Here is a 13,334-nt window from a genome sequence, read left to right as displayed (position 1 = left end):
TTCATGTGGATTGTCTTACTGGACAATCAAAGGACACAATTTCATCACAGATTCCACAAAATAACCTTTGAAATGTTATTATTAGTATTATTCCCTTCCAACAACGTGAATGCCAGACAGAGACTTAGTGTCATTAGCAAACCTATGTAAAACTCACCTGCTGTCCCTGTCTTTGCTTGCGATGCTGTGATCTTTGCTTTCGCCGCCAGTTTCTTTGCTTTCGATTGATTTATTCTCATTACGAGTTTTGTCTGTTTTGTCGTGTGGGCGGAATTTACAGGGAGGCGTGGATCCTGGGTCTCCATTGGTCCAGCAGGTTTGAGTGACGGTTCATCCTGACCCAATCAGGAAGAATAACCCAACTGTTTTCATGAAAAAGTTTTGCTCTCGTTTTTTTTTGCTTTCGATACATTTTTTTTGTTTACAATTCTATACATTTTGAATACGATACTTATGGCGCTAATTTGAGCCCATAGATTTCACGCATTTCATGAAATCCAACTAAATCGACGCTTTCGAATTACATGCAATCGGATTTCATGGAAATTTCATAGTGTTTCGTGGCCTTTTATGCGGTTGAAAAGTGTCCAGTACTCCCATACTTCGTTTACGAAACGGAAGCAGTATGTCACCCGGGTACTTTTCATATACTGCTATATTCTACTACTTGGCGGGACACCGATGAGCAAACCCAGTGCTCTCATTGGACAGTTTTCAGTGTCCGCTATACAAAACCCATAATGTACTGATCAATGTGTATACTGTCACATGACCCAACCCTGAGCCTTCTTGTTTTATTGTTGGGTTTCCCCCCCTGCGACTGGGTTCTACGACCAATCAATAATATGTAGATACTTTAAAAGCGATGAAACTTATTAATGTATTGATATAATCCACAAAATATTACATTTCCAAAGTTATGATTAGTCTTCTATATTTTCTGATGTATCTGTGACTGTGTTGATATAAATATGAACTTCACTTGCATGCAATGATGAGAAGAATACAGCCCTCTGCCGTGTCAGGATTTCTCCTGCCGTGACCCGGATTGAAACCGGGGTTGTTGCGGCCACAACGCAAAGTACTAACCACTATACGATCACGGCGAGCTACCAAGGTGATATTCAGCTTTTCCTAAGTTGTCAGTGTAACAAGAATATGTAGTATTACTTACTTTATTACTCATTTTATAAGTATACTAGTTAAGGTGTTATTGCTTGGGTGGCGCAGTGTTGTGTGATGTAGGCCTATGTTTTCTAAGACCGACGTGATGCTGAAAACAGCTCCCGACACTGTTTGAGTGTTGTCAAGATCCCATATGGTCTAGCGGTTAGGATTCCTGGTTTTCACCCAGGTGGCCCGGTTTCGACTCCCGGTATGGGAAAGCACAGTCTTTAAGTGTAACACACGTTGATTCTCTTGGATGATTTTGACTGAATCAGTCACCCACTATGACTTGTACTCTATATTCCAATTCACGTGGATTGTCTTACTGGACAATCAAAGGACACAATTTCATCACAGATTCCACAATATAACCTTTGAAATGTTATTATTAGTATTATTCCCTTCCAACAACGTGAATGCCAGACAGAGACTTAGTGTCATTAGCAAACCTATGTAAAACTCACCTGCAGTCCCTGTCTTTGCTTGCGATGCTGTGATCTTTGCTTTCGCCGCCAGTTTCTTTGCTTTCGATTGATTTATTCTCATTACGAGTTTTGTCTGTTTTGTCGTGTGGGCGGAATTTACAGGGAGGCGTGGATCCTGGGTCTCCATTGGTCCAGCAGGTTTGAGTGACGGTTCATCCTGACCCAATCAGGAAGAATAACCCTACTGTTTTCATGAAAAAGTTTTGCTCTCGTTTTTTTTTGCTTTCGATACATTTTTTTTGTTTACAATTCTATACATTTTGAATACGATACTTATGGAGCTAATTTGAGCCCATAGATTTCACGCATTTCATGAAATCCAACTAAATCGACGCTTTCGAATTACATGCAATCGGATTTCATGGAAATTTCATAGTGTTTCGTGGCCTTTTATGCGGTTGAAAAGTGTCCAGTACTCCCATACTTCGTTTACGAAACGGAAGCAGTATGTCACCCGGGTACTTTTCATATACTGCTATATTCTACTACTTGGCGGGACACCGATGAGCAAACCCAGTGCTCTCATTGGACAGTTTTCAGTGTCCGCTATACAAAACCCATAATGTACTGATCAATGTGTATACTGTCACATGACCCAACCCTGAGCCTTCTTGTTTTATTGTTGGGTTTCCCCCCCTGCGACTGGGTTCTACGACCAATCAATAATATGTAGATACTTTAAAAGCGATGAAACTTATTAATGTATTGATATAATCCACAAAATATTACATTTCCAAAGTTATGATTAGTCTTCTATATTTTCTGATGTATCTGTGACTGTGTTGATATAAATATGAACTTCACTTGCATGCAATGATGAGTAGAACACAGCCCTCTGCCGTGTCAGGATTTCTCCTGCCGTGACCCGGATTCGAACCGGGGTTGTTGCGGCCACAACGCAAAGTACTAACCACTATACGATCACGGCGAGCTACCGAGGTGATATTCAGCTTGTCCTAAGTTGTCAGTGTAACAAGAATATGTAGTATTACTTACTTTATTACTCATTTTATAAGTATACTAGTTAAGGTGTTATTGCTTGGGTGGCGCAGTGTTGTGTGATGTAGGCCTATGTTTTCTAAGACCGACGTGATGCTGAAAACAGCTCCCGACACTGTTTGAGTGTTTTCAAGATCCCATATGGTCTAGCGGTTAGGATTGCTGGTTTTCACCCAGGTGCCCCGGGTTCGACTCCTGGTATGGGAAAGCACAATCTTTAAGTGTAACACACGTTCATTCTCATGGACGGTTTCGTTTGAATCAGTCACCCAATATGACTTGTACTCTATATTCCAATTCACGTGGATTGTCTTACTGGACAATCAAAGGACACAATTTCATCACAGATTCCACAAAATAACCTTTGAAATGTTATTATTAGTATTATTCCCTTCCAACAACGTGAATGCCAGACAGAGACTTAGTGTCATTAGCAAACCTATGTAAAACTCACCTGCAGTCCCTGTCTTTGCTTGCGATGCTGTGATCTTTGCTTTCGCCGCCAGTTTCTTTGCTTTCGATTGATTTATTCTCATTACGAGTTTTGTCTGTTTTGTCGTGTGGGCGGAATTTACAGGGAGGCGTGGATCCTGGGTCTCCATTGGTCCAGCAGGTTTGAGTGACGGTTCATCCTGACCCAATCAGGAAGAATAACCCAACTGTTTTCATGAAAAAGTTTTGCTCTCGATTTTTTTTGCTTTCGATACATTTTTTTTGTTTACAATTCTATACATTTTGAATACGATACTTATGGCGCTAATTTGAGCCCATAGATTTCACGCATTTCATGAAATCCAACTAAATCGAACGCTTTCGAATTACATGCAATCGGATTTCATGGAAATTTCATAGTGTTTCGTGGCCTTTTATGCGGTTGAAAAGTGTCCAGTACTCCCATACTTCGTTTACGAAACGGAAGCAGTATGTCACCCGGGTACTTTTCACATACTGCTATATTCTACTACTTGGCGGGACACCGATTAGCAAACCCAGTGCTCTCATTGGACAGTTTTCAGTGTCCGCTATACAAAACCCATAATGTACTGATCAATGTGTATACTGTCACATGACCCAACCCTGAGCCTTCTTGTTTTATTGTTGGGTTTCCCCCCCTGCGACTGGGTTCTACGACCAATCAATAATATGTAGATACTTTAAAAGCGATGAAACTTATTAATGTATTGATATAATCCACAAAATATTACATTTCCAAAGTTATGATTAGTCTTCTATATTTTCTGATGTATCTGTGACTGTGTTGATATAAATATGAACTTCACTTGCATGCAATGATGAGAAGAATACAGCCCTCTGCCGTGTCAGGATTTCTCCTGCCGTGACCCGGATTGGAACCGGGGTTGTTGCGGCCACAACGCAAAGTACTAACCACTATACGATCACGGCGAGCTACCAAGGTGATATTCAGCTTTTCCTAAGTTGTCAGTGTAACAAGAATATGTAGTATTACTTACTTTATTACTCATTTTATAAGTATACTAGTTAAGGTGTTATTGCTTGGGTGGCGCAGTGTTGTGTGATGTAGGCCTATGTTTTCTAAGACCGACGTGATGCTGAAAACAGCTCCCGACACTGTTTGAGTGTTGTCAAGATCCCATATGGTCTAGCGGTTAGGATTCCTGGTTTTCACCCAGGTGGCCCGGGTTCGACTCCCGGTATGGGAAAGCACAGTCTTTAAGTGTAACACACGTTGATTCTCTTGGATGATTTTGACTGAATCAGTCACCCACTATGACTTGTACTCTATATTCCAATTCACGTGGATTGTCTTACTGGACAATCAAAGGACACAATTTCATCACAGATTCCACAATATAACCTTTGAAATGTTATTATTAGTATTATTCCCTTCCAACAACGTGAATGCCAGACAGAGACTTAGTGTCATTAGCAAACCTATGTAAAACTCACCTGCAGTCCCTGTCTTTGCTTGCGATGCTGTGATCTTTGCGTTCGCCGCCAGTTTCTTTGCTTTCGATTGATTTATTCTCATTACGAGTTTTGTCTGTTTTGTCGTGTGGGCGGAATTTACAGGGAGGCGTGGATCCTGGGTCTCCATTGGTCCAGCAGGTTTGAGTGACGGTTCATCCTGACCCAATCAGGAAGAATAACCCTACTGTTTTCATGAAAAAGTTTTGCTCTCGTTTTTTTTTGCTTTCGATACATTTTTTTTGTTTACAATTCTATACATTTTGAATACGATACTTATGGAGCTAATTTGAGCCCATAGATTTCACGCATTTCATGAAATCCAACTAAATCGACGCTTTCGAATTACATGCAATCGGATTTCATGGAAATTTCATAGTGTTTCGTGGCCTTTTATGCGGTTGAAAAGTGTCCAGTACTCCCATACTTCGTTTACGAAACGGAAGCAGTATGTCACCCGGGTACTTTTCATATACTGCTATATTCTACTACTTGGCGGGACACCGATGAGCAAACCCAGTGCTCTCATTGGACAGTTTTCAGTGTCCGCTATACAAAATCCATAATGTACTGATCAATGTGTATACTGTCACATGACCCAACCCTGAGCCTTCTTGTTTTATTGTTGGGTTTCCCCCCCTGCGACTGGGTTCTACGACCAATCAATAATATGTAGATACTTTAAAAGCGATGAAACTTATTAATGTATTGATATAATCCACAAAATATTACATTTCCAAAGTTATGATTAGTCTTCTATATTTTCTGATGTATCTGTGACTGTGTTGATATAAATATGAACTTCACTTGCATGCAATGATGAGAAGAACACAGCCCTCTGCCGTGTCAGGATTTCTCCTGCCGTGACCCGGATTCGAACCGGGGTTGTTGCGGCCACAACGCAAAGTACTAACCACTATACGAGCACGGCGAACTACCGAGGTGATATTCAGCTTTTCCTAAGTTGTCAGTGTAACAAGAATATGTAGTATTACTTACTTTATTACTCATTTTATAAGTATACTAGTTAAGGTGTTATTGCTTGGGTGGCGCAGTGTTGTGTGATGTAGGCCTATGTTTTCTAAGACCGACGTGATGCTGAAAACAGCTCCCGACACTGTTTGAGTGTTTTCAAGATCCCATATGGTCTAGCGGTTAGGATTCCTGGTTTTCACCCAGGTGGCCCGGGTTCGACTCCCGGTATGTGAAAGCACAGTCTTTAAGTGTAACACACGTTGATTCTCTTGGATGATTTTGACTGAATCAGTCACCCACTATGACTTGTACTCTATATTCCAATTCACGTGGATTGTCTTACTGGACAATCAAAGGACACAATTTCATCACAGATTCCACAAAATAACCTTTGAAATGTTATTATTAGTATTATTCCCTTCCAACAACGTGAATGCCAGACAGAGATTTAGTGTCATTAGCAAACCTATGTAAAACTCACCTGCAGTCCCTGTCTTTGCTTGCGATGCTGTGATCTTTGCTTTCGCCGCCAGTTTCTTTGCTTTCGATTGATTTATTCTCATTACGAGTTTTGTCTGTTTTGTCGTGTGGGCGGAATTTACAGGGAGGCGTGGATCCTGGGTCTCCATTGGTCCAGCAGGTTTGAGTGACGGTTCATCCTGACCCAATCAGGAAGAATAACCCAACTGTTTTCATGAAATCCAACTAAATCGAACGCTTTCGAATTCATGCAATCGGATTTCATGGAAATTTCATAGTGTTTCGTGGCCTTTTATGCGGTTGAAAAGTGTCCAGTACTCCCATACTTCGTTTACGAAACGGAAGCAGTATGTCACCCGGGTACTTTTCATATACTGCTATATTCTACTACTTGGCGGGACACCGATGAGCAAACCCAGTGCTCTCATTGGACAGTTTTCAGTGTCCGCTATACAATACCCATAATGTACTGATCAATGTGTATACTGTCACATGACCCAACCCTGAGCCTTCTTGTTTTATTGTTGGGTTTCCCCCCCTGCGACTGGGTTCTACGACCAATCAATAATATGTAGATACTTTAAAAGCGATGAAACTTATTAATGTATTGATATAATCCACAAAATATTACATTTGCAAAGTTATGATTAGTCTTCTATATTTTCTGATGTATCTGTGACTGTGTTGATATAAATATGAACTTCACTTGCATGCAATGATGAGAAGAACACAGCCCTCTGCCGTGTCAGGATTTCTCCTGCCGTGACCCGGATTCGAACCGGGGTTGTTGCGGCCACAACGCAAAGTACTAACCACTATACGATCACGGCGAGCTACCGAGGTGATATTCAGCTTTTCCTAAGTTGTCAGTGTAACAAGAATATGTAGTATTACTTACTTTATTACTCATTTTATAAGTATACTAGTTAAGGTGTTATTGCTTGGGTGGCGCAGTGTTGTGTGATGTAGGCCTATGTTTTCTAAGACCGACGTGATGCTGAAAACAGCTCCCGACACTGTTTGAGTGTTTTCAAGATCCCATATGGTCTAGCGGTTAGGATTCCTGGTTTTCACCCAGGTGGCCCGGGTTCGACTCCCGGTATGGGAAAGCACAGTCTTTAAGTGTAACACACGTTGATTCTCTTGGATGATTTTGACTGAATCAGTCACCCACTATGACTTGTACTCTATATTCCAATTCACGTGGATTGTCTTACTGGACAATCAAAGGACACAATTTCATCACAGATTCCACAAAATAACCTTTGAAATGTTATTATTAGTATTATTCCCTTCCAACAACGTGAATGCCAGACAGAGATTTAGTGTCATTAGCAAACCTATGTAAAACTCACCTGCAGTCCCTGTCTTTGCTTGCGATGCTGTGATCTTTGCTTTCGCCGCCAGTTTCTTTGCTTTCGATTGATTTATTCTCATTACGAGTTTTGTCTGTTTTGTCGTGTGGGCGGAATTTACAGGGAGGCGTGGATCCTGGGTCTCCATTGGTCCAGCAGGTTTGAGTGACGGTTCATCCTGACCCAATCAGGAAGAATAACCCAACTGTTTTCATGAAAAAGTTTTGCTCTCGATTTTTTTTGCTTTCGATACATTTTTTTTGTTTACAATTCTATACATTTTGAATACGATACTTATGGCGCTAATTTGAGCCCATAGATTTCACGCATTTCATGAAATCCAACAAAATCGACGCTTTCGAATTACATGCAATCGGATTTCATGGAAATTTCATAGTGTTTCGTGGCCTTTTATGCGGTTGAAAAGTGTCCAGTACTCCCATACTTCGTTTACGAAACGGAAGCAGTATGTCACCCGGGTACTATTCATATACTGCTATATTCTACTACTTGGCGGGACACCGATGAGCAAACCCAGTGCTCTCATTGGACAGTTTTCAGTGTCCGCTATACAAAACCCATAATGTACTGATCAATGTGTATACTGTCACATGACCCAACCCTGAGCCTTCTTGTTTTATTGTTGGGTTTCCCCCCCATGCGACTGGGTTCTACGACCAATCAATAATATGTAGATACTTTAAAAGCGATGAAACTTATTAATGTATTGATATAATCCACAAAATATTACATTTCCAAAGTTATGATTAGTCTTCTATATTTTCTGATGTATCTGTGACTGTGTTGATATAAATATGAACTTCACTTGCATGCAATGATGAGAAGAATACAGCCCTCTGCCGTGTCAGGATTTCTCCTGCCGTGACTCGGATTCGAACCGGGGTTGTTGCGGCCACAACGCAAAGTACTAACCACTATACGATCACGGCGAGCTACCGAGGTGATATTGAGCGTTTCCTAAGTTGTCAGTGTAACAAGAATATGTAGTATTACTTACTTTATTACTCATTTTATAAGTATACTAGTTAAGGTGTTATTGCTTGGGTGGCGCAGTGTTGTGTGATGTAGGCCTATGTTTTCTAAGACCGACGTGATGCTGAAAACAGCTCCCGACACTGTTTGAGTGTTGTCAAGATCCCATATGGTCTAGCGGTTAGGATTCCTGGTTTTCACCCAGGTGGCCTGGGTTCGACTCCTGGTATGGGAAAGCACTGTCTTTAAGTGTAACACACGTTCAATCTCATGGACGATTTCGTTTGAATCAGTCACCCACTATGACTTGTACTCTATATTCCAATTCACGTGTATTGTCTTACTGGACAATCAAAGGACACAATTTCATCACAGATTCCACAAAATAACCTTTGAAATGTTATTATTAGTATTATTCCCTTCCAACAACGTGAATGCCAGACAGAGACTTAGTGTCATTAGCAAACCTATGTAAAACTCACCTGCAGTCCCTGTCTTTGCTTGCGATGCTGTGATCTTTGCTTTCGCCGCCAGTTTCTTTGCTTTCGATTGATTTATTCTCATTACGAGTTTTGTCTGTTTTGTCGTGTGGGCGGAATTTACAGGGAGGCGTGGATCCTGGGTCTCCATTGGTCCAGCAGGTTTGAGTGACGGTTCATCCTGACCCAATCAGGAAGAATAACCCAACTGTTTTCATGAAAAAGTTTTGCTCTCGATTTTTTTTGCTTTCGATACATTTTTTTTGTTTACAATTCTATACATTTTGAATACGATACTTATGGCGCTAATTTGAGCCCATAGATTTCACGCATTTCATGAAATCCAACTAAATCGAACGCTTTCGAAATACATGCAATCGGATTTCATGGAAATTTCATAGTGTTTCGTGGCCTTTTATGCGGTTGAAAAGTGTCCAGTACTCCCATACTTCGTTTACGAAACGGAAGCAGTATGTCACCCGGGTACTTTTCATATACTGCTATATTCTACTACTTGGCGGGACACCGATTAGCAAACCCAGTGCTCTCATTGGACAGTTTTCAGTGTCCGCTATACAAAACCCATAATGTACTGATCAATGTGTATACTGTCACATGACCCAACCCTGAGCCTTCTTGTTTTATTGTTGGGTTTCCCCCCCTGCGACTGGGTTCTACGACCAATCAATAATATGTAGATACTTCAAAAGCGATGAAACTTATTAATGTATTGATATAATCCACAAAGTATTACATTTCCAAAGTTATGATTAGTCTTCTATATTTTCTGATGTATCTGTGACTGTGTTGATATAAATTTGAACTTCACTTGCTTGCAATGATGAGAAGAATACAGCCCTCTGCCGTGTCAGGATTTCTCCTGCCGTGACCCGGATTCGAACCGGGGTTGTTGCGGCCACAACGCAAAGTACTAACCACTATACGATCACGGCGAGCTACCGAGGTGATATTCAGCTTTTCCTAAGTTGTCAGTGTAACAAGAATATGTAGTATAACTTACTTTATTACTCATTTTATAAGTATACTAGTTAAGGTGTTATTGCTTGGGTGGCGCAGTGTTGTGTGATGTAGGCCTATGTTTTCTAAGACCGACGTGATGCTGAAAACAGCTCCTGACACTGTTTGAGTGCTGTTAAGATCCCATATGGTCTAGCGGTTAGGATTCCTGGTTTTCACCCAGGTGGCCTGGGTTCGACTCCCGTTATGGGAAAGCACTGTCTTTAAGTGTAACACACGTTGATTCTCTTGGATGATTTTGATTGAATCAGTCACCCACTATGACTTGTACTCTATATTCCAATTCACGTGGATTTTCTTACTGGACATTCAAAGGAATCAATTTCATCACAGATTCCACAAAATAACCTTTGAAATGTTATTATTAGTATTATTCCCTTCCAACAACGTTAATGCCAGACAGAGACTTAGTGTCATTAGCAAACCTATGCAAAACTCACCTGCAGTCCCTGTCTTTGCTTGCCATGCTGTGATCATTGCTTTCGCCGCCAGTTTCTTTGCTTTCGATTGATTTATTCTCATTACGAGTTTTGTCTGTTTTGTCGTGAGGGCGGAATTTACAGGGAGGCGTGGATCCTGGGTCTCCATTGGTCCAGCAGGTTTGAGTGACGGTTCACCCTGACCCAATCAGGAGGAAAAACCCTACTGTTTTCATGAAAAAGTTTTGCTCTCGATTTTTTTTGCTTTCGATACATTTTTTTTGTTTACAATTCTATACATTTTGAATACGATACTTATGGCGCTAATTTGAGCCCATAGATTTCACGCATTTCATGAAATCCAACTAAATCGAACGCTTTCGAATTGCATGCAATCGGATTTCATGGAAATTTCAAAGTGTTTCGTGGCCTTTTATGCGGTTGAAAAGTGTCCAGTACTCCCATACTTCGTTTACGAAACGGAAGCAGTGTGTCACCCTGGTACTTTTCATTTGCTGCTATATTCTACTACTTGGCGGGACACCGATTAGCAAACCCAGTGCTCTCATTGGACAGTTTTCAGTGTCCGCTATACAATACCCATAATGTACTGATCAATGTGTATACTGTCACATGACCCAACCCTGAGCCTTCTTGTTTTATTGTTGGGTTTCCCCCCCTGCGACTGGGTTCTACGACCAATCAATAATATGTAGATACTTTAAAAGCGATGAAACTTATTAATGTATTGATATAATCCACAAAGTATTACATTTCCAAAGTTATGATTAGTCTTCTATATTTTCTGATGTATCTGTGACCGTGTTGATATAAATATATACTTCACTTGCATGCAATGATGAGAAGAACACAGCCCTCTGCCGTGTCAAGATTTCTCCTGCCGTGACTCGGATTCGAACCAGGGTTGTTGCGGCCACAACGCAAAGTACTAACCACTATACGATCAAGGCGAGCTACCGAGGTGATATTCAGCTTTTCCTAAGTTGTCAGTGTAACAAGAATATGTAGTATTACTTACTTTATTACTCATTTTATAAGTATACTAGTTAAGGTGTTATTGCTTGGGTGGCGCAGTGTTGTGTGATGTAGGCCTATGTTTTCTAAGACCGACGTGATGCTAAAAACAGCTCCCGACACTGTTTGAGTGTTGTCAAGATCGCATATGGTCTAGCGGTTAGGATTCCTGATTTTCACCCACGTCGCCCGGGTTCGACTACCGGTATGGGAAAGCACTGTCTTTAAGTGTAACACACGTTCATTCTCATGGACGATTTCGTTTGAATCAGTCAACCACTATGACTTGTACTCTATATTCCAATTCACGTGGATTGTCTTACTGGACAATCAAAGGACACAATTTCATCACACATTCCACAAAATAACCTTTGAAATGTTATTATTAGTATTATTCCCTTCCAACAACGTTAATGACAGACAGAGACTTAGTGTCATTAGCAAACCTATGCAAAACTCACCTGCAGTCCCTGTCTTTGCTTGCGATGCTGTGATCTTTGCTTTCGCCGCCAGTTTCTTTGCTTTCGATTGATTTATTCTCATTACGAGTTTTGTCTGTTTTGTCGTGAGGGCGGAATTTACAGGGAGGCGTGGATCCTGGGTCTCCATTGGTCCAGCAGGTTTGAGTGACGGTTCACCCTAACCCAATCAGGAAGAAAAACCCTACTGTTTTCATGAAAAAGTTTTGCTCTCGTTTTGTTTTGCTTTTGATACATTTTTATTGTTTACAATTCTATACATTTTGAATACGATACTTATGGCGCTAATTTAAGCCCATAGATTTCACGCATTTCATGAAATCCAACTAAATCGAAGCTTTCGAATTACATGCAATCGGATTTCATGGAAATTTCATAGTGTTTCGTGGCCTTTTATGCGGTTGAAAAGTGTCCAGTACTCACATACTTCGTTTACGAAACGGAAGTAGTATGTCACCCGGGTATTTTTCATATACTGCAATATTAAACTACTTGGCAGGACACCGATTAGCAAACCCAGTGCTCTCATTGGACAGTTTTCAGTGTCCGCTATACAAAACCCATAATGTACTGATCAATGTGTATACTGTCACATGACCCAACCCTGAGCCTTCTTGTTTTATTGTTGGGTTTCCCCCCCTGCGACTGGGTTCTACGACCAATCAATAATATGTAGATACTTTAAAAGCGATGAAACTTATTAATGTATTGATATAATCCACAAAATATTACATTTCCAAAGTTATGATTAGTCTTCTATATTTTCTGATGTATCTGTGACTGTGTTGATATAAATATGAACTTCACATGCATGCAATGATGAGAAGAATACAGCCCTCTGCCGTGTCAGGATTTCTCCTGCCGTGACCCGGATTCAAACCGGGGATGTTGCGGCCACAACGCAATGTACTAACCACTATACGATCACGGCGAGCTACCGAGGTGATATTCAGCGTTTCCTAAGTTGTCAGTGTAACAAGAATATGTAGTATTACTTACTTTATTACTCATTTTATAAGTATACTAGTTAAGGTGTTATTGCTTGGGTGGCGCAGTGTTGTGTGATGTAGGCCTATGTTTTCTAAGACCAACGTGATGCTGAAAACAGCTCCCGACACTGTTTGAGTGTTGTCAAGATCCCATATGGTCTAGCGGTTAGGTTTCCTTGTTTTCACCCAGGTGGCCTGAGTTCAACTCCCGGTACGAGAAAGCACTGTCTTTAAGTGTAACACACGTTGATTTTCTTGGATGATTTTGTTTGAATCAGTCACCCACTGTGACTTGTACTCTATATTCCAATTCACGTGGATTGTCTTACTGGACAATCAAAGGACACAATTTCATCACAGATTCCACAAAATAACCTTTGAAATGTTATTATTAGTATTATTCCCTTCCAACAACGTGAATGCCAGACAGAGACTTAGTGTCATTAGCATACCTATGCAAAACTCACCTGCAGTCCCTTTCTTTGCATTCGATG

At 40.8% G+C, this 13,334-nt stretch overlaps 10 non-coding genes across 10 annotated transcripts; 6 read left to right on the top strand and 4 right to left on the bottom strand.

Moving 5' to 3' along the window:
* Positions 1 to 1,312: 1,312 nt before the first annotated feature.
* Positions 1,313 to 1,384, top strand: trnae-uuc (transfer RNA glutamic acid (anticodon UUC)). The gene has a single exon. It is a non-coding gene; the product is annotated as a tRNA-Glu (tRNA).
* A 1,124-nt stretch (positions 1,385 to 2,508) lies between these two features.
* trnah-gug (transfer RNA histidin (anticodon GUG)) lies at positions 2,509 to 2,580 on the bottom strand. The gene has a single exon. It is a non-coding gene; the product is annotated as a tRNA-His (tRNA).
* A 1,681-nt stretch (positions 2,581 to 4,261) lies between these two features.
* Positions 4,262 to 4,333, top strand: trnae-uuc (transfer RNA glutamic acid (anticodon UUC)). The gene has a single exon. It is a non-coding gene; the product is annotated as a tRNA-Glu (tRNA).
* A 1,402-nt stretch (positions 4,334 to 5,735) lies between these two features.
* On the top strand, positions 5,736 to 5,807 carry trnae-uuc (transfer RNA glutamic acid (anticodon UUC)). The gene has a single exon. It is a non-coding gene; the product is annotated as a tRNA-Glu (tRNA).
* A 1,004-nt stretch (positions 5,808 to 6,811) lies between these two features.
* Positions 6,812 to 6,883, bottom strand: trnah-gug (transfer RNA histidin (anticodon GUG)). The gene has a single exon. It is a non-coding gene; the product is annotated as a tRNA-His (tRNA).
* A 206-nt stretch (positions 6,884 to 7,089) lies between these two features.
* On the top strand, positions 7,090 to 7,161 carry trnae-uuc (transfer RNA glutamic acid (anticodon UUC)). The gene has a single exon. It is a non-coding gene; the product is annotated as a tRNA-Glu (tRNA).
* Positions 7,162 to 8,564: 1,403 nt separating this feature from the next.
* On the top strand, positions 8,565 to 8,636 carry trnae-uuc (transfer RNA glutamic acid (anticodon UUC)). Its single transcript has one exon. It is a non-coding gene; the product is annotated as a tRNA-Glu (tRNA).
* A 1,125-nt stretch (positions 8,637 to 9,761) lies between these two features.
* trnah-gug (transfer RNA histidin (anticodon GUG)) lies at positions 9,762 to 9,833 on the bottom strand. The gene has a single exon. It is a non-coding gene; the product is annotated as a tRNA-His (tRNA).
* A 206-nt stretch (positions 9,834 to 10,039) lies between these two features.
* trnae-uuc (transfer RNA glutamic acid (anticodon UUC)) lies at positions 10,040 to 10,111 on the top strand. Its single transcript has one exon. It is a non-coding gene; the product is annotated as a tRNA-Glu (tRNA).
* Positions 10,112 to 12,710: 2,599 nt separating this feature from the next.
* trnah-gug (transfer RNA histidin (anticodon GUG)) lies at positions 12,711 to 12,782 on the bottom strand. Its single transcript has one exon. It is a non-coding gene; the product is annotated as a tRNA-His (tRNA).
* Between the last annotated feature and the right edge of the window lie 552 nt (positions 12,783 to 13,334).

This window comes from Amia ocellicauda, chromosome 7 (assembly GCF_036373705.1).
Source record: "Amia ocellicauda isolate fAmiCal2 chromosome 7, fAmiCal2.hap1, whole genome shotgun sequence".
Lineage (NCBI taxonomy): Eukaryota > Metazoa > Chordata > Actinopteri > Amiiformes > Amiidae > Amia > Amia ocellicauda.
This window is presented reverse-complemented; position numbering and strand designations above follow the sequence as displayed.